Source organism: Hemitrygon akajei, chromosome 16 (genome assembly GCF_048418815.1).
Source record: "Hemitrygon akajei chromosome 16, sHemAka1.3, whole genome shotgun sequence".
Lineage (NCBI taxonomy): Eukaryota > Metazoa > Chordata > Chondrichthyes > Myliobatiformes > Dasyatidae > Hemitrygon > Hemitrygon akajei.
The window spans coordinates 2,606,736-2,625,692 of NC_133139.1; the positions used below are offsets into that span (position 1 = coordinate 2,606,736).

The 18,957-nt window shown below is 43.4% G+C and overlaps 1 protein-coding gene across 4 annotated transcripts in view; it reads right to left on the reverse strand.

The window, feature by feature from the left end:
- The window catches only part of slc25a42 (solute carrier family 25 member 42), a 93,797-nt gene that overhangs the window by 21,531 nt on the left and 53,309 nt on the right, over positions 1 to 18,957 (reverse strand). The gene's annotated exons all lie outside the window — the stretch shown is intronic.

The window sequence follows — 18,957 nt, forward strand, 5'->3', positions numbered from 1 at the left end:
ATTATAAAGAAGCCAGAAAAGAACCAAAGGGAACTAGAAAAGCCAGGAGGGGCCATGAAAAGTCCTTGGCAAGTAGGATTAAGGCATTTTATACATACATCAAGAGGAAAAGGATAACTGGGGAGAGGGTGGGACCATTCAAGGAAAAAGGGGAGAACACTTGCTTAGATGCAAAGCATGTGAGTGAGGTACTTAGTGAGTGCTTTGCTTCAGTATTTACCAAGGAAAAGGATATGGAGAACAGGAGATAACTGCTGAGTGTATAAATATGTCAGGGTGTTTAGAGGTCAAGGAGGAGGAAGTGTTGGGCCTCCTAATGAGTATTAAGGTGGTTATGTTTCCAGGGCCTGATGGGATTTACCCCAAGTTATTGAAGGAGGCAAGAGATGAGATTGCTGGGCCCTTGACCAGTACTTTTGTGTCCTCTCTAGCCACTGGAGGACTAGCATGTGGCTAATGTTGCACCTCTTTTTACAAACTGAACAAGGGAAAATTCTGGGAACTATAGACCAGTGAATCACACATCAATTGTAGGGAAATTGCTGGAAAAAGTCAGGAGATTATGTTGCAACTCTATAAAACTCTGATTCAGCCACATTTGGAGTACTGCATACAGTTCTGTTCATCCCACTATAGGAAGGACATCTGGGCTTTGGAGAGGCTGCAGAAGAGATTTACCAGGATGCTTCCTGGTTTAGAAGCAGCACGAGAGGCTGGATAAACATGCATTGTTTTGTCTGGAGTGTTGGAGGCTGAGGGAAGATCTGATAGATGTTTACAATATTATGAGAGGCTTAGATAGAGTGGACAGAGAGAATCTGTTCCCCAGGGTTGAAATGTCTAACAGCAGAGGGCATGCATTGAAGGTGAGAATGATAGGTTCAAGAGGGTTGTGAGGGGTACATTTTTTTACTTACGAGAGTTGTGGAATCCTGGAATGCACTGCCTGGTATGGTGGTAAAGGCAAATACAATTGAGGCTTTTAAGAGATGTTTGAATAGGCACATGGATGTAAGGAAGAAGGAAGAGGGATTAGTATCTGGGTGTTTATAATTTGCTGTTTAGCTGGTTTGGCAGAACATTGTGGGCCAAAGGACCTGTTCATGTGTTGTACTCTTCTATATTCTAAGAATGGTGAGATTCAGAGAGGACCCCTAAACCCTACATCCTTATGAAAGGGGACACTCACATCATCAGTACACTAGTACAAGAGCAAAGAAGTGCTGTATTATCAGAACTGGCATCTTTCAGAAGAGTGTCAAACCACAGCCCATCCTCTCTCAGGAAAATGTTTAAGACATCATCTTCACTTGGAAATCCATTCCTGTCACTAGGTCTTAATCCTGGAACTCCTTATCTAGAGCATTGCAGGAGCATCTTCATGGGGACTGCAAGATGGCAGGCACCTCCCCACCATGGGGGGGGGGGGGGGGGGCAAACAGGACTGGTAATGCCTGTTGCCTTATCCACATCATGTGCAATTTTATTTTTCCACCCAAGAAGGCAGTGGTGAGAGTGACATTTTGCATGCAGCTAACGAAACTACCAGCTATTTGACTAAATACCCTTTTCTGACTACAATCACTGCAATCTCCATTTGGGAGTTGTGAAGCCGTACCCTCTAGAATGCAGGTACAGCTGCGGTACACAGTGCTGAAGGGAATTTGGGGCAGAATTGACATGGCAGGGCCCAAGAACCAAAAAAAAAACAATAGTTAGCCATTTTAAACACCAAGCCAGATTAAAGAGATTAAGGCATCGAGGCTGAGGGTGAAGGATGAACCGGTGTTCGGCTCACTGGTCTCTGAGGCTTTACTCGCCTCAGCGCTGAACTGGCTCCGTGGCTGTGGACTCACTGTCACAGACTCTGTAATTCATGTAGTGTGGATTATTTGTTTGCTGTTTTAATTGTTTGCAAGAGTTGTTCTTCCCCCCCCCCCCCCACACACACATTGGATCTTTGACACCCTTTGTTGTGTGGGTTTTTTTGTGAATTTTTTTGTGTTTTCATTTTGTGGTTGCCTGCAAGAAGATGAATCTCAAGGTTGTATATAGTATACATATTTTGATAATAAGTGCACTTTGAACTTTGATGTGAGCCCATCTAACCCGTGTCCTTGCTAAATGCTTCCCCCTTCTGTGCATATCCAGATGTTGTTACTGTACCACTGTCCCACAGCTCCTCCTGCTGGAAGCATTGGAATAGACAGGAACCAGACTTCAATCAAACCCCTTATTCTCAGAATACACTGATTGAATATTGTTACCACCAGAACAACAATTAATCCTCAACTCCACAGCTAACATAACCTTTTGGCTCGACCCTTCAACTGTCACTCAATTACCTGTCCTAAAACACAGTGTGTCTTCAGGGAGGAGGTACAGGAGCCTGAAGGCACAATGTTTTAGGAACAGCTTCTTCACCTTCACTATCAGAACTCACACTACCTCACTACTTTGCTCTTTTTAAATTATTTCTTATCTTTACATTTCTTATTGCAATCTATAGTAATTTTTAAATGTATTGCATTGTACTGCTGCCACAAAACAACCCATTTTCCGACATCAGTCAGTGATAATAAACCTAATTCTGAAAGTGCAGGTTGAATTAGAGGAGAAAGCCATTGGCCCCAGCAAAGACTCTGCTCCTACCCTCCTGAATTCCATCTCTCACTAAGTGTTAAAACAATGATTCATGGCTTCAAGCAATACACATCACACATGAAATGCTGGAGGAACTCAGCAGGCCAGGCAGCATCTATGGGGGGGGGGAAAAAAAAAATCAACATTTCAGGCAGAGTTCCTTCGGCAGTATTGCTTGGATTTCCAGCACCTGCAGATGTTCCCTTGTTTAGTGATTCAAGGCTTCAGATTGACACTGCTACCAAGCTGGCTTATTTTCTGTTTCTTCAGCATCATTCAACTTCACCTTGCCTCAACCTGCATACTGTGAAAAACCTTTATACATTTACGTTACCTCTAGATTTGCTTCATCTATCTCAGTCTTAGCCAGCCATTCTTTTTCATTCCATAAACCTAGTTACCAATTTGCATCGTACCGCCTCTCTGCATTTTATTCTTCCTTTCCTTTCTACCACCTCAATGCACTGTTGTAATTAAAAGATCTGTAGGGATGGCATACAATTTTTTCACTGTACCTCATTAAATGTCACAACAATAAACCAATTTGCCACCCCATTCAATCATCTCCACCAGCCCAGACTTGTGGACACATGAAAGTCTAGTCTGGAAGTCTGGTCCAAGGACTGGTGATCTGAGATTCAGTGGCCAAAGACTGAAGGAGGCCTGCCCTGGAGTTGGAGGTCTATCTGTATCTATGTAACACCCTGGGAAAGGTTTCACTGCCTACATAATGGTCTTTCTGTAGAAGCAGTGTTTGGGTTATGGTTAGAGATAACGGGTGCTTTGGAATGTGAGCTGAGGTCCTTTGTTCACGGGGAGATAAAGAGAGAAGATGCTGGAGAGAACTGGTTGTAGGATTCAACCCAATGGGAGACCATGATTTGATGGAGCAAGGTGTAGAAGTCAACTGAGGATTGCTGAATATGAATTTTGAGGAAGAGTTGAGCTCATTTGACAGCTTAATTATAATGGGTCCTTTTTTTTTCTTTCCTTTCTTTACTAACCCTTTAGTTAAGATTCATAAATATAATTCATTTTAATTGTATGCAGTGTACTTTGTTATCTCTTGGTACTGAGTTGTAACAGGGCAGCAAATTACACAGCATTCACACAAACCGGGGTTTGGGGTGGGAAAGCTGTCCCAGTCTCAAGGGTTTGATGGGACCGGAATGTGCACTCCCTAAACTTACGCAGCCAAGGAAACCAGCAGGGTTTCATGTATGAGGGGTGGGTAGGGGTAGGGAGGGAAAGAAGCCTGTATTGCTCTGTTACTGTTTGTGTTGTTCTTAACATTTTGAACACGCTACTTTAAGTGCTGAAACGTATGGCCACACTGACGGGCTGCCCTCCACACATCTTTAGGTTGCGTTGGTTGTTAACACTGTATGTTGTGATGTACATAAAACAGTATCAGAATCAGGTTTATTATCACCGGCATGTGACGTGAAGTTTGTTAACTTAGCAGCAGTTCAATGCAATACATAATCCAGCACAGAGAAAATAAAAATAATATTAAATAAAATAAAACAGTAATAAACAATTATGCATATTGAATAGATATTTTAAAAATATGCAAAAACAGAAATACTGTATATTTTTTAAAATGTGAGGTAGTGTCCAAAGCTTCAATGTCCATTTAGGAATCAGATGGCAGAGGGGAAGAAGCTGTTCCTGAACCACTGAGTGTGTGCCTTCAGGCTTCAATACCTCCTACCTGATGGTAACAGTGAGAAAAGGGCATGCCCTGGGTACTGGACATCCTTAATAATGCCTTTCTGAGACACTTCTCCCTGAAGGTGTCCTGGGTACTTTGATGCCCGCGGGGGGTGGGGGGGGGCGGTGGAAAGAGATGAGCATTTCAATCGGATGAACCGATTGGCAATTTCTCAAGCAAACGGACAATTGACTATGCATGTAGTCTGTATCTGCGGCAAGGTGTGAAAAAACCTGAGAGGTCTGAAGATCCACCAAAGATAGCCTGCTTGAGGGGGGAGCAAGTGAAGCAACGCACAGGAGCAGTAGCTAGTACTACAATCTGTGGTGCTGACTACAGAACCTGGTCAGATGGAGGAGAAGCCAGGCCCAGAGTCACCCCACAGTGCCCAGAGCCTCCAAGTAACACAAATCCCCCCACGAAGTAGGAAGTGGGAACAGCATCAGGTGAAGTGGCCTGCCGCTTACAAGTTCAGTTAGATGTAGACAGGATTCAGTTGGATGAGGATGTAGACAAGATTCTGGAGACAATATCAAAGGGCAATGTCGACCAGAAGCTCCAGACTATAATGAGCACCCTCATAATGAGCATAATAGGCTCAGAACAGTTTGGCGCCAAGGAAAAGCATGGAACAAGTAATCCAGCGAGACCAAACCGGCGGGAGTTTAAGATTAGCCAGCTGAGACAAGAACTCAGATCTCTGAAGTGCCAATTTAAGTTGGTCAAGGAGAAGCAAAAGCCTGCCCTGTCAGACCTCACAGATATCATGAGGAGGCGGCTCATCACACTCAAGCGGGCTGAGTGGCACCGAACGAAGGGGAAGGAGAGGGCCCGAAAGGGCAGTGCTTTCATTACCAATCCCTTTGGCTTCACCAAGAGGATACTGGGACAGAAGCAAAGCAGTCACTTCACTTGTTCTGTAGAGGAGATAAACCAGCATCTCAGTATCATTTTCAGTGACACCTCGACAGAGCAGGACCTCAGCCTGTGTGAGGCATTGGTGACACCTCCAGAACTGGTGACCTAGTTCAACATCTGAGCTCACCCTGAAGGAGGTCAAAGAAGCAGTCAAAGCTGCAAGAGCAAGTTCCAACCCGACCCCAGCGGAGTACCTTACAAAGTCTACCATCAGTGCCCGAGGCTCCTTATGCAACTCTGGAAGACCTGAAAAGTGATCTGGCAGAGAGGAAAGATTATTGCTCAGTGGAGGCAAGAGTAGGGTGTCTGGATACCAAAAGACAATAGACAGTAGGTGCAGGAGTAGGCCATTCGGCCCTTCTAGCCAGCACCGCCATTCACTGATCATGGCTGATCATACACAATCAGTACCCCGTTCCTGCCCTCTCCCCATATTCCTTGACCCCGCTATCTATAAGAGCTCTATCTAACTCTCTCTGAATGCATCCAGAGACTTGGCCTCCACTGCCTTCTGGGGCAGAGCATTCCACATATCCACCACTCTCTGGGTGAAAATGTTTTTCCGCATCACTGTTCTAAATGGCCTACCCCTTATTCTTAAACTGTGGCCTCTAGTTCTGGACTCACCCATCAGCGGGAACATGCTTCCTGCCTCCAGTGTGTCCAATCCCTTAATAATCTTATATGTTTCAATCAGATCCCCTCTCATCCTTCTAAATTCCAGTGTATACTGAAGAGGATTCAAGCAAAAATCAAGCAGTTTCATATCATCTCGCTGCTCAGCGTTGAAGGAAGATCTTCTTCAAGATTGTGGCCCAACGTTTAACTGAGTTCCTTTTAAAGAATGGATACATAGACACCTCAGTACAGAAGGGGGGAGTCCCAGGAGTACCTCGATACCTACAGCACACAGGAGTGGTGACCCAGCTGATCTGGAAGGCAAGGGAAAACAGACAAGACCTTGCAGCACTCTGGCTAGACCTAACTAATGCCTATGGATCCATCCCACACAAGCTCATTGAAACAGCACTGACAAGACACCATGTTCCAGAGATGATCCGAAACTTCATTCTGGACTATCACAGAAACTTCAGGTTGAGAGTCTTCTCAGGGTCGCTAACATCTGTCTGGCATCGGCTGGAGAAGGGCATAATCACTGACTGCACAATCTCGGCGTCACACCTCTCATTGGCCATGAACATGATTGCCAAGTCAGCGGAGGTGGAATGTAGAGGCTCCATGTCCAGACCTGGCATTCAGCAGCCCCCCCACCATAAGAGCATCCACGGACAACCTGACAGTCAAGGCAACATCTGTCCCTGGGTGCAGATGGCTCCTTCAAGGGCTGAAACGGCTCATCTCATGGGCAAGGATGAGCTTTAAACCAGCCAAGTCCAGGTCTCTGGTCCTGAAGAAGGGAAGAGTGGCCGACCGGTTCTGCTTTACCTTGGAGGGATCAAGATTCCAAAGGTGACAGAGAAACCAGTCAAGAGCCTAGGCAAGGCGGCTATGAGTGAACGGCTGGTTTTTTGGAGCAAAGGGAATTTTTTTTTCTACTACTCGGGGTAAAAGAGGCGAGACCACACAGGCACATGGTGTCAGCCAGTAGCCCGCTAAAGGTTTAAAAAGACCACTGTATCCAGCAGGCAGCAGAGTGAGAGGCGGCAGAGCGATAGGGCTTTGTCTCAACGAGCTTAGACGGTAACGGGACAAGGCGAGGTAGGTTTAACTGTGTTAATTGTGGAAAGGAAGTAGTATGTGTGTGAGGCCAGTTTTCTGTGCTCAGTGTCAGATGTGGGGGGTGCTGGAGTCTCCCAGTCTCCTGGACGGCTATATCTGCACCAGGTCTGTCCAGCTGCAACTCCTGAGGGACTGAGTTAGGGAACTAGAGATGCAGCTCGATGACTTTCGCCTGCTCAGGGAGAGCAAGGAGGTGATAGAAAGGAGTTATAGGCAGGTGGTCACACCAGGGCCAAGGGAGACAGACAGGTGGGTCACAGTCAGCAGAGAGAAGGGAAAGAGTCAGGTACTAGAGAGTACCCCTGGTGGCTGCACACCTTGACACTAAGTACTCCTGTGAGTACTGTGTACTGTTGGGGTGGGGGGGGGGGGGGGGGGAGGGAGAGAAGACAGCCTACCTGTGGGAAGCAGCAGTGGCCATGCCTCTGGCACAGACTCTGGCCCTGTAGCTCAAAAGGGTAGGGAAGGGAGAGGAAAGCAGTAGCGATAGGGGACTCTATAGTTAGAAGGTCAGACAGGCGATTCTGTAGACATCAGGAAAGAAACTCAGATGGTAGTTTGCCTCCCAGGTGCCAGGGTCCGGGATGTTTCAGATCACGTTCACGATATCTTGCGGTGGGAGGGAGAACAACCAGAGGTTGTGGTACTGTTACGTACCCGTGACACGTGACAGTGGTACCCTTGTCACGTGACTGGGGTTGAAGTTATACTGGACATGAGGTAATGGTGGAGTGATGTCATTTTCCCGCCAGTAGAGGTCATGTGACAGGTTTTTTCTACAGGGTATAAAAGGAAGACCCACCCTGTTGGGTGGGGCAGTACGTGGCTGGATTTGCCAAGATGACTTCATGTCACTGCGTGATTTAAAAGGATGACGCAGTTTAGTTAAAAATGAAGTTTTGTTAATGCCTAAAGTTTAAAAGGTCAGAGCCAACGGTTTCTTTGCTAATGGAGAGTGAAGTTTGGAGATCAAGAAAAATCGATTTTCGATGGATTGACTTCGACCTTGTTTGATCCTCATTCGGAAGGATTTCGTTGACTATTCTCGCTGTTGACCCCTGGGATGACCAGAAAGGGTTTGAGAATAGTGTGGAAGAGAGGTCAGTCACTTTAAGTTGTTATATTTAATAAAATTCGACGTGGGAGTTCGACGCTGGGAATCGAAGGACATCGACGTGGAAGAGAATTTACATCGCTTTAAAAAGTCTCTCCTTTTAAAAGTACCGTGAGCTTTTGAACTGCCGGCATATCGTTTTAAAATACTGTTTTCATTCGGCATATCGCTTTAGAGAACTGAGTTCTTTTCAATACCGCTTTAAAGACTGTTTGAGACTGCAACGCTATTAAGAACTGTTTGATTCAGCTGCCAGCAGCTGGTTTCGGGTCATTGTTTGGGTTTGTTTACTTTTGAAGGGGGTTTGTTATCAGTGTTTAATAAACGTGTTATTCGTTATAAAACCCCTTCGTCTAACTCATCTATAATTATTGTTGCCTGAATACGTAACATAAATATGGGGGTACGTCCGGAATTGAATTATTTGAGTTTAATAAGCTTTTTGAATTTTGAGTCGGTGTTTTGGTGACGGGGATTGCTCGATTTTTTTTTTGTTTGTTTGGCTTGTGAGTGGTATTCGGCAACGATGAATATTGATGAGTTTTTGGATTCGCCAGACGCGGATTTGTTAGCGAGGGCGAAAAAAAACTGAAGTCTCTGAACTTGCTAATCGGTTGCATCTTAAAGGGATCTTGCCAACTACTTCAAAAGCTGTAATACAGAGAAAGATCGCATCACACTATGTGGCTTCGGGTCATTTTGAAGAATCGATTTTAGAATCGTTTCCAATAAGTAATCTGGAGATGCAGTTGCAAATTGAACAAATGAGGTTGGAACAAAGTAAAGCAGAGTTAGAGAGGTGTAAATTGGAATCTGAGCAGAAGAAAAGGGAATTTGAATATGCAATGGTGAATTTAAGGTCTGAGAATCAGTCTTCTGATACTAGAAAACCGTTTGTTGCTAGCCAGGAAATTAAATTGGTCCCTCCATTTAGTGAAACAGAAGTGGAGAGATATTTTCAACATTTTGAAACTATTGCTCGGATGTCAGAGTGGCCGAAAGATAAATGGTCAGTGTTATTACAGAGTGTAATCAAAGGCAAGGCACGACACGTTTACACAGCTTTAACTGCTGCGCAAGCATTAGATTATGATATTGTGAAAGAAAATATTCTCAAATCGTATGAGTTGGTCCCAGAAGCTTATAGGGAAAGATTCAGGAGTTTGAAAAAGTCTGTGGAAAAGACTTATGTGGAATTTGCCTATGATAAAGCTATGTGTTTTGAGAGATGGGTTTCTTCTAAAAATGTAAATGAGGACTATGAGACATTGAGAGAGCTGATTTTAATGGAGGAATTTAAAAGAAGCATTCCTGTTGAAGTAAGGACCTACTTAAATGAGAGGGATACTGATAAATTGCAGGACTGTGCTAGATTAGCTGATGAGTATGTTTTAATCCATAAGAATAAATTTCCTCAGGGTAGAATTTTTAAGAGGAGAAATAATATGGAGACTCCAGGTAAATTAGAAATTAAATTAGAGGTTAATGAGAGAGGTAAGGAGGAAGGAAAACCTGTGAAGGAAAGACAGTTTGGTCTTATTTGTAACTATTGTAAGAAGCCTGGCCATGTAATAGCTAACTGTTTCAAATTGAAAAAGAAAGAGAAGGAAGCAGTTACAGATGTTTGTGTGCAACATACTAAAGCACCTGTAAAGTTACAGGGTTTGGTAAACACAAATGAGGATTTGTTAGAGTCTGACAAAGTTAGAAAGGGATATGATCATTTTATAACTGAAGGGTTTGTATCCTTGAAAGAAGGATCTACTCTGGTGCCAATAAAAATTCTTAGGGATACTGGAGCTTCTCAATCACTGATGTTAGATAGTGTGTTGAAGTTTAATGAAAAGAGTGATACTGGTGAGGTGAATTACATAAGAGGTGTTGGAAGTGATTTTATGCCTGTACGTTTACATGAAGTAAATTTAAAGTCAGGGTTAGTTACAGGATTTGTTAAGGTAGGATTACAGCATAGCTTACCTGTGAAGGGTATTTCTTTATTGTTAGGTAATGACTTGGCAGGTGGACAAGTTTTTCCTGAAGTGCATTTGACAATGGAATCAGAGGAACCAGAGGTGAATTTTAACACAGATTTTTCTTGTGTTGTGACTAGAGCTATGGCTAAAAAGATTGATGTGCAGAATGAGGTCGTTACTCATGACTGTTCAACTCAGGATTTGAGTTTTGAGGATGTGTCAGAAACTTTCTTACCTTCGTTGTTTGAACAAGATTCTGGGAGTAAGTCTGACTATGAAGATTTATCTCTGTCTCGGAAGGAGATGATAGCAGAGCAGAATAGAGATCCTGAGATTATAAAATTAAGGGAACAAGCTTTACTAGGTAGTGAAATTGAGAAGGTGTCAGTAGGATATTACTTGGAAAAAGGAGTGTTGATGAGAAAGTGGAGGTCGCCTACAATTCCTGCAAGTGAGGAATGGAATGTTGTTTATCAGGTGGTTGTTCCTAAAGTTTATCGGAATGAGATTTTGACTTTAGCTCATAGTGTGCCTTTAGGTGGACATCAAGGGATAAGGAAAACTGTGGACAAGATTTTAAAACATTTTTACTGGCCTGGTTTAAGAAAAGATGTGGCGATGTTTTGTAAGACGTGCCATACTTGTCAAATTGTGGGTAAACCAAATCAGGTTACACCAGTAGCTCCATTACAACCTATTCCAGCATTTGGTGAACCGTTTTCTAAAGTTATTGTAGATTGTGTTGGTCCATTACCAAAGACAAAAACTGGTTATCAGTATTTGTTGACTATCATGTGTACTTCGTCTAGGTTTCCAGAGGCAGTACCACTTAGGAATATAAAAGCTAAAACTGTGACGAAGGCTCTTATAAAATTCTTTACTTATTTTGGATTGCCTAAGGAAATACAAACTGATCAAGGTAGTAATTTTATGTCTGGATTGTTTCAACAGATAGTTTATAAATTGGGAGCTAAGCAAATTACTTCGTCTGCATACCATCCAGAATCGCAAGGTGCTTTGGAGAGGTTTCATTCTACTCTCAAGAATATGATTAGGACATATTGTGTGGAGAATGAAAGTGACTGGGATGAGAGTATAAACTTAGTTTTATTTGTAGTAAGGGAATCGGTACAGGAATCTTTAGGGTTTAGTCCATTTGAACTTGTGTTTGGACATAGAGTTAGAGGACCTTTAGCTTTATTGAAGGAACAGTGGATTAGTAAGGAAGTGCATACTAATTTGTTGGACTATGTTTTGAAATTTAAGGACAGGTTACATAGAGCTTGTAGCTTAGCCAAGGAAAATTTGAAGTTGGCTCAGGAGAAAATGAAGACTTGGTATGATAAGGAAGCTAGGATGAGGATGTTTAAGCCTGGAGATAAGGTGTTGGTTCTTTTCCCAGTGCAGACAAATCCTTTACAAGCTAGATTTCATGGACCTTATGAAATTGTGTCTAGAGTTAATGATGTGGATTATGTAATAAAAACTCCAGATCGTAGAAGGTCAACACAACTTTGCCACATAAATATGATTAAACCATATTTTGAGAAACAATCTGATACTGTGACTGTTGTGGTTAGTGAGAATGAGTTGGATTTAACTGGGAACATGATAGATGATTCATCTGACTTTCATTCTAAATTTAACATTGTTTCTGTTAGGTTACCTAATTCGACTATTTTGGAAAATATGGATGAGAAATTAGCACATTTACAGCTAGAGCAGAAACAACAGATGAAGGAATTGATTTTTAAGTATAAGGATTTGTTTCCAGATGTTCCGAGAAGGACTACTATAGCTTCACATGATGTAGATGTTGGAGATGCCAAACCTATTAAACAACATCCATATAGGATGAACATGGAAAAATGTGAACTTGCTGAGAAAGAAATTGAATACATGTTAGAGAATGATATTATTAGACATTCTAACTCGAATTGGAGTTCGCCATGTGTTATGGTGCCAAAACCTGATGGTAGTATTAGGTTTTGTACGGACTATAGGAAGGTGAATGCTGTAACGAAAACAGATGCATATCCAATTCCTAGAGTAGATGATTGTGTAGATAAGGTTGGAAAAGCAAAGTTCCTTACAAAGATTGATTTATTAAAAGGGTATTGGTGTGTTCCACTAACGGACAGAGGTAGAGAAATTTCTGCATTTGTAACTCCCTCTGGGTTATATGAGTATAATGTTCTTCCATTTGGGATGAAGAATGCGCCAGGTACTTTTCAGAGGATGATTAATTCTGTGATTCAGGGTTTGAAAGATACTGATGCTTATATTGATGATTTAGTGACAGGAAATGATACTTGGGAAGCACACATTATTGCGGTGGAGACATTGTTTGAAAAGCTTTCAAAAGCTAACTTGACTGTTAATTTAGCCAAGAGTGAATTTGGACATGCTACTGTGACTTACCTTGGTTATGTTGTGGGTCAAGGTAAGGTAGCTCCTGTTCAGGCAAAAGTTCAGGCAATTTTGGAAATTCCCACTCCGACGGGGAAAAAAACTCTCAGAAGGTTTTTGGGAATGGTAGGATATTATCGAAAATTTTGTAAGAATTTTGCTAATGTTGCCCTTCCATTAACTAATCTTCTGCAGAAGAATGTAAAGTTTGTATGGACGGTGTTTTGTCAGGAAGCATTTGAAAAATTGAAAACAATGATATGTGAACAACCTGTGCTTAAGGCACCTGACTTTGAAAAACCTTTTTCATTAGCTGTGGATGCTAGTGATGAAGCTGCGGGAGCAGTATTGATGCAAAGGAATGAGGGTGATGAGGTTGATCATCCAGTAGCTTACTTTTCTAAGAAATTTAATAAGCATCAAAGAAACTATTCAACAATAGAGAAAGAATTGTTATCTCTTGTTTTAGCTTTGGAATATTTTGAGGTATATGTTGGTACAACTCAAAAACCACTTATTGTTTACACTGATCATAATCCGTTAGTCTTTCTGAGTAAGATGAAAAACAAAAACAGAAGATTGTTAAATTGGAGTTTGATGTTACAAGAGTACAATATTGTGATAACTCATATTAAAGGTAAAGATAATGTGGTTGCTGATTGTCTATCTCGATGTTGAATGTACAATGTTTTTTTTTGGAGTGGTTTTTTTTTATTGTAACACTCCTACTGTATTGTATATTGTGTATGTTATATGATTTATACATTTGTTTTTTTTTTGTAAGTAATTGTTAAAAATTTTTGTTCTTGATAGACCAAAAATGTTTTTTTTGGAGGGAGGTGTTACGTACCCGTGACACGTGACAGTGGTACCCTTGTCACGTGACTGGGGTTGAAGTTATACTGGACATGAGGTAATGGTGGAGTGATGTCATTTTCCCGCCAGTAGAGGTCATGTGACAGGTTTTTTCTACAGGGTATAAAAGGAAGACCCACCCTGTTGGGTGGGGCAGTTCGTGGCTGGATTTGCCAAGATGACTTCATGTCACTGCGTGATTTAAAAGGATGACGCAGTTTAGTTAAAAATGAAGTTTTGTTAATGCCTAAAGTTTAAAAGGTCAGAGCCAACGGTTTCTTTGCTAATGGAGAGTGAAGTTTGGAGATCAAGAAAAATCGATTTTCGATGGATTGACTTCGACCTTGTTTGATCCTCATTCGGAAGGATTTCGTTGACTATTCTCGCTGTTGACCCCTGGGATGACCAGAAAGGGTTTGAGAATAGTGTGGAAGAGAGGTCAGTCACTTTAAGTTGTTATATTTAATAAAATTCGACGTGGGAGTTCGACGCTGGGAATCGAAGGACATCGACGTGGAAGAGAATTTACATCGCTTTAAAAAGTCTCTCCTTTTAAAAGTACCGTGAGCTTTTGAACTGCCGGCATATCGTTTTAAAATACTGTTTTCATTCGGCATATCGCTTTAGAGAACTGAGTTCTTTTCAATACCGCTTTAAAGACTGTTTGAGACTGCAACGCTATTAAGAACTGTTTGATTCAGCTGCCAGCAGCTGGTTTCGGGTCATTGTTTGGGTTTGTTTACTTTTGAAGGGGGTTTGTTATCAGTGTTTAATAAACGTGTTATTCGTTATAAAACCCCTTCGTCTAACTCATCTATAATTATTGTTGCCTGAATACGTAACAGTACATATTGGTACCAATGACATAGGTAGGAAAAGGGAGGAGGTCCTGAAAAAAAGACTACAGGGAGTTAGGAAGGAAGTTAAGAAGCAGGACCACAATGGTAGTAATTTCGGGATTACTGCCTGTGTCAAGCAACAGTGAGAATAGGAATAGGATGAGGTGGAGGATAAATGCGTGACTGAGGGATTGGAGCAGGGGGCAGGGATTCAGATTTCTGGATCATTGGGACCTCTTTTGAGGCAGGTGTGACCTGTACAAAAAGGACGGGTTGCACGGGTACCAATATTCTGGCGGGGAGGTTTGCTAAGGCTACTGGGGAAGAGTTCAAACTAGAATTGTTGGGGGGTGGGAAACAAACTGAAGAGACTGGGGAAGAGGAGGTTGGCTGACAAATAGAGAAAGCTTGTAGACAGTCCACGAGGGAGGCTAGGCAGGTGATAGAGAAGGGACGCGCTCAGACCAAAGGTTTGGGATGTGTTTATTTTAACGCAAGGAGTGTTGTGAACAAAGCAGATAAGCTTAGATCGTGGATCAATACTTGAGAGATATGATGTGGTGGCCGTTACAGAGACCTGGATGGCTCAGGGACAGGAATGGTTACTTCAAGTGCCAGGTTTTAGATGTTTCAGAAAGGACAGGGAGGGAGGCAAAAGAGGTGGGGGGGGGGGGGTTGAGAATGTGACTGAACACATTGATGAAGGAAGAGCAGTAGATGTAGTGTATATGGATTTCAGCAAGGCATTTGATAAGGTACCCCATGCAAGGCTTATTGAGAAAGTAAGGAGGCATGGGATCCAAAGGGACAATGCTTTGTGGATCCAGAACTCGCTTTCCCACAGAAGGCAAAGAGTGGTTGTAGACGGGTCATATTCTGCATGGAGGTCAGTGATCAGTGGTGTGCCTCAGGGATCTGTTCTGGGACTCTTGCTCGTTGTGATTTTTATAAATGACCTGGATGAGGAGTGGAGTGATGGGTTAGTAGGTTTGCTGATGACACAAAGATTGAAGGTGTTGTGGATAGTGTGGAGGGCTCACAGAAGTTACAGCAGGACATTGATAGGATGCAAAACATGTAGTATTAATGGTAAGACTCTTGGCAGTGTGGAGGATCAGAGGGATCTTGAGGTCCGAGTCCATAGGATGTTCAAAGCAGCTGCGCAGGTTGAGTCTGTGGTTAAGAAGGCATACAGTGTATTGGCCTTCATAGGAGCTGAGAGGTAATGTTACAGCTATATAGGACCCTGGTCAGATCCCACTTGGAGTACTGTGCTCAATTCTGGTCACCTCACTACAGGAAGGATGTGGAAGCCATAGAAAGAGTGCAGAGGAGATTAACAAGTATATTGCCTGGATTGGGGAGCATGCCTTATGAAAACAGGTTGAGTGAACTCGGACTTTTCTCCTTGCAGTGGTGGAGGATGAGTGGTGACCTGATAGAGATGTACAAGATGATGAGAGGCATTGATTGTGTGGATAGTCAAAGGCTTTTCCCCAGGGCTGAAATGGCTGCCCCAAGAGGGCACAGGTTTAAGGTGCTGGGGAGTAGGTACAAAGGAGATGTCAGGGGTAAGTTTTTTTAAAACTCAGACTGGTGAGTGCGTGGAATGTGCTGAATGTGCGGATTCGATAGCGTCTTTTAAGAAACTTTTGGATAGGTGCATGGAGCTTAGAACAATAGAGGGCTATAGGTAAGCCCAGTAATTTCTAAGGTAGGGACATGTTCAGCACAACTTTGTGGGCCGAAGGGCCTGTTTGTGCTGTAGGTTTTCTATGTTTCAATGCAAAATTTTCCACAGTTCCCTGAAGGACACTGCCGCACTTCAACAAACCAGGAGTGATGTGATAACCTGGCTCACCGTGATTGACGAAACGGGGCTTCCAGGAAAATTCAAAGCCTGGATGTACCAACATGGAGTCTTGTCAAGGCTACTCTGGCCCCTTCTAGTCTATGAGGTGCCAATGTCGACAGTGGAGGCTCTAGAGAAGATCATCAGTCAGTTTCTCTGGAAGTGGTTGGGGCGCTCCTGGACCTTAAGCAGCACTGCCCTGTATGGGCATTCCACCAAGCCGCAGCTCCCCATCAGCGGCCTATCAGAGGAATTCAAAGTCACTCGAGCCAGGGAGGGTGTGATGTACTGAGACTCCTCTGACGTTAAAGTTGCTTCAGCAGGAATCCGCGTAAAGACTGGAAGGAAGTGGCAGGCACAGGAGGCTGGCGACAGCGCAGAGGCATGGCTGCGGCACAACATTATGGTAGGCATTGTGGCGGTGGGGCAGGCAGGACTGGGCTGTTTTCCCAAAGCACGCTACGACAAAACCCACAGAAAGGAGAAGCGTCAACTGGTTCAGGACGTGATAAGCGCAGAAGCGGAGGAAGAACAATACATCAAGATGGTCGCCTGTGCAAACAAGGCACCTAGACTAGATGGGAGCATGCAGAAACTCACAAGTTCACCTGGACAGAGCTCTGGAGAGCTGAACCACTGCGCATCAAGTTTCTCATCCAAACAGTCTATGATGATTTCCCAAGCCCGGCCAACTTACACAGGTGGGGCATGGCAAACACTCCAGCATGCCAACTGTGCCAGAAGAGGGGCACTTTGGAGCATATCCTCAGCTGCTGCCTGAAGGCATTGGGGGAAGGGCGATACCACTGGCATCATGATCAAGTCCTAAGGTCTATGGCAGGCACAATCAGCACAGCAATTCAAGACAGCAAAAATCAGCACGCTCCCAAACAGTCCATCACCTTTATTAGAGTGGGGGAGAAAGCTCAACACTGTCCTAGCTCTTCGGGAGGGCTTCTTGCCACTGCATGAGACTGGCAGCTCCGAGTCGACCTAGGGAGGCAGCTCAAGTTTCCAGAGATCATTGCAGCTACTCCGCTCTGCTTGGACATGGTGTTAATATCGGAGTCTACAAAGCAGGTGGTCCTACTGGAACTTACTGTCCCCAGGAAGACCGGATTGAAGAGGCCAACAAGCATAAGAGGGTTAAATACACAGATCTTGTTGCAGAATGCTGGAGCACTGGCTGGAGAGCTCGCTGTGAGCCAGTCGAAGCTGTGAGCCAGTCGAAGCTGGCCATTTATTATAGTGGACTCTTAACTCCTTGGAGTAAAAGGACTGCAGTGCAGAAGAGCCACCAAGAACATTCTGGAGGCTGCTGAAAAGGCCTCATGGTGACTGTGGATCCGGAGGGGGGAGCCATGGATTAGTGTGTCACTTGGACACAAGTCATGGGCTGATCACCACCGGCTGGGTCACCCAGGCAAGGGTGTCTAACGACTAAAGACCCAAAACATCCTGCGACCTCAGGTTCATCACTGAAGACGTGTCCAAGTAGCACCAGAAGGTGTATTCTACAACTAGTGCCCAAGATGGAGCTGACTAGATTTACAACCTTCTGCAGCTTCTTTCGGTCCTGTGCAGTAGCCCCTCCATACCAGACAGTGATACAGCCTGTCAGAATGCTCTCCACTGTACATCTATAGAAGTTTTTGAGTGTATTTGCTGACATGCCAAATCTCTTCAAACTCCTAATGAAGTATAGCCACTGCCTTGCCTTTTATTTTATAAATGACTACATCAATATGTTGGGACCAGGTTAGATCCTCAGAGATTTTGAGGTAGAGGAACTTGAAGGTGTTCACTCTCTATTTAAAGCACATATCTTTGTGTTAACCATGTGCTAAATCCTTTTCCAACGAATTCAGTATCTGCATTCCTCTGAAACTCGAGTTCCCCCAAGCTCTAGGATTCCACCATCAGTCTGAAATAATGAGTACAAATGGGATGAAAATAGCATCTTGCTGCTTTACATTGTTCACAGGGCGGCAAAGGCCAATACCAGAGGTCATCTGTTTAAGGTGGATCGTGGAAAGTTTCAGGGACTTAGAGGTACATTTTCCTTTTAAAATATAGACTGGTGAGTACATGGAACACACTGCCAGAGGTGGTGATAAAATGGTGGAGTAGACTTGATGGGCTGAATGGCCTAATGCTGCTACTACCTCACTTAAATGATGGCTGAGACAGAAATATTAAGGATATTAACAGACTGGGATGGGCAGGTGGATGAAAGAAAAATGGAAGCTTATGGGCTGTGTAACAGGGAAGCGTTAGATTGACTGTGGAGGAAATTTACATTGGTTGGTACAACTTTGTACTGTTCCCATGTTTAAATTTACCAATACAATTATCTGGGCACAAAACAATGGGATTCCACCCCCCCTCTCCTCACTTAAGTCACTCTTAAAGCTAATGTGTTGTCCAAGGTTTTAGTTGACTCTAAACCGACTGATCTGGACTTCTTTTTTCTGATTAAAGAGGCTGTTATCACTCCTTCCCTGTACTTTTCCCTCAATATTTAAAGAATTTGCATTGAGTTGCATTGAATTTGCTTCCATTAGCTTTCTAAATCATGCCTTACACAACATAACTATTTACTGCCAGTAACAGAGTTATGGTAGCGTTGTGGTTAGCTGGCGCTATTACAGCTCGGGGTCTCAGAGTTCGGAGTTCAATTCCAACGTCATATGTAAGGAGTCTGTATGTTCTTCCCTTGACCATGTGCGTTTCCTCCAGGTGCTCTGGTTTCCTCTGACAGTCCAAAGTTGAACATCCTCTACATAGCACCATCCAGAGACAGAGAAGCAGTTTCAGCGACAGGTTACTATCGATGCAATGCTCCTCAGACAGGATGAAGAGGTCAATACTCCCCAATGCCATTAGGCTTTACAATTCAA